Consider the following 2,146-nt stretch of genomic DNA (forward strand, 5'->3'; position numbering starts at 1 on the left):
CAAGTAAATCTTTATATATATTTATACATTAGTATAATTTGTATTGCGTATAAATATATTTAATATATAATCAAGATATTTTTCTTAAATATATAACATATACATGCACGTATTTATATATACATAATAAATATACACAGTACGCACACATGTAAACCAATCCTTCATTTTGGATGTAAATAATAGCAATTATTCGTTTGACAGTACAACAAAAATGCTCAAAAAATATAGTAAAAACATTTAGTAAAGATAACACTGTTAGTGTTTGTTGATCCTATGAAGTATTGTGTGTGTGTGTGTGTTAGTGACTAGAGCAGTGGCACCGTTGAGAGAATCGTTTAGTGATGTTCAGAGTACTTGTTCGGACGCTGTGGCGCTCCGGAGGGCTGTGTTACGAGGTTGTGTGAGTGCTTGTATGCTCCCCCCTAGGACTCTCTTAAAAATAACCTTTCTGCTGGCCTAATGATGTGTCTGTCCACGGCCTGACTGGATCAGATCTGATGGCTGGATGACGGTAGTGCCGTACACTGATTGCTTGTCACCTCTTGCCCCCAGGAGCTGACGGGAATGAGATCCTGTCTTTTTTTCTGAGAGAAGTGAAGAGAGATAAGTGGTAGCAAAGTAATTAACTGACGTTGCTGGCTTTGCGCTGTGAGGGAGAGACTGCTGAGCAACCCCTAACCTTTTGTTTAGCCTTTTGCTTTGTTTAATCTCTAACCAGGAAGTTGCATTATATTGAAATATTTCTCACTAAATAAGTTTTATTGTCATGTAATCACCAGAAACGGTCACAAAGACACGATTCCTGTCTTCCTCTGAGCCAGTTACCACTGTTTGTGTAAGGTGTGAATTATTTCTTCTTTTACAGAATTATGCATGAAATAATGAATTATGACCAGTGACAGAAAAAAAAAACATCACCCAAATCTTTTCTGCTAGCATCCTTGGATATTTTACTACTTTTTATCCAAAGGGTGACAAAAAACAATTTTTTTTTTGTTTTTACAAAATGAGTTTATGGAACGTTATTAAATTAGAGTATTTGAACATATTTCGTTATATTAAGTTAAATTATGCATTTTGAATACTTCTTGTCGTCATTAAAATTAAACATTTAACATTTTAGTGCTTTCGTTATTTTCATAAGGTACTTTTTTATTATATATTTGTTATATATCTAAAAATCTGGAAATATTTGTACTCATTTAGTTTAACCTTTTTTTTTTTTCTTTTTTTGCAAATCAGCTGAAAACAAATTGTGGTCTAAAAGTAAGCTTGCTTTTTTAATTTCCCACAATGCAATTATTGCGACTAAACACATACTGACAACCTTGTGCTTTTTATACAAAATGAACTGGAAATCATTTGAAACTACAGACGCCTTTAAAGTGTAATTGTAAGAGGGTCAAAGTTGAAAAAGAGCTACAGTGGTTGACGCTTGGCTGTGCGCCGTCTGAATGAGTTGGATCGCATCAGAGCAGACTCGTTCTGACTGGACATGGCTGCCATTTGAGAAACACAGCCTCAGTAATGAGCTCTTTTATTCCAGAGGAAACAAAGCCAAGTCCATTTAAAGGAGATAAGATCCCCTCCAGTGATCGGGCTCTGTGTCTTTTTGTCTCCCTCCACGTTGTCTTGAGGGCATGGGAAAGGCAGTGACATCCCTGTCTCTTTACCTGGAGCATGCTTAGCTCCAAGCAGACAGTTGCACATAAAAATATCCCCTCTGTCCCTCCCTCTGTGGCTATTCTTCACCCTCCCTCTCTTTTGCTTAATAATGAGAGACAAACAGCAGCAGAAGTAATGAGTGTCTCTTTGATTAGCGCTGCTGTGTTTAGGTGCTCTGGGGTGTACATACTTTTGTTTCGACTCGCCTTAAGATAAGTTCCTGGCCGCCCTGATGTCATGCCACCCAACTTGTTGATTAATGCACTTGTTTGTTTTTTTGAAAGAAGCCTCTTATACACACACCAAGAGAAATTATCGGTTGCTTATTTCATTATATTTTAAAATGCAATGATTTGCAGTCAGTGTCATACTTCTTTCCACCAAAGTAACTGGATATTCTTTCACACGAAACCTAAAAACAAACTGGCTGTGACTGAATGTCTGCCAGAATTACAGCAGACGAATTAATGACTTTTTG

The 2,146-nt window shown here is 36.8% G+C and overlaps 1 protein-coding gene across 1 annotated transcript in view; it reads left to right on the forward strand.

The window, feature by feature from the left end:
• Positions 1–2,146, forward strand: part of LOC122346782 (arf-GAP with GTPase, ANK repeat and PH domain-containing protein 1-like) — a 34,796-nt gene that overhangs the window by 12,692 nt on the left and 19,958 nt on the right. The window lies entirely within an intron of this gene.

The sequence above is a fragment of the Puntigrus tetrazona genome, chromosome 6, assembly GCF_018831695.1.
Source record: "Puntigrus tetrazona isolate hp1 chromosome 6, ASM1883169v1, whole genome shotgun sequence".
NCBI lineage: Eukaryota > Metazoa > Chordata > Actinopteri > Cypriniformes > Cyprinidae > Puntigrus > Puntigrus tetrazona.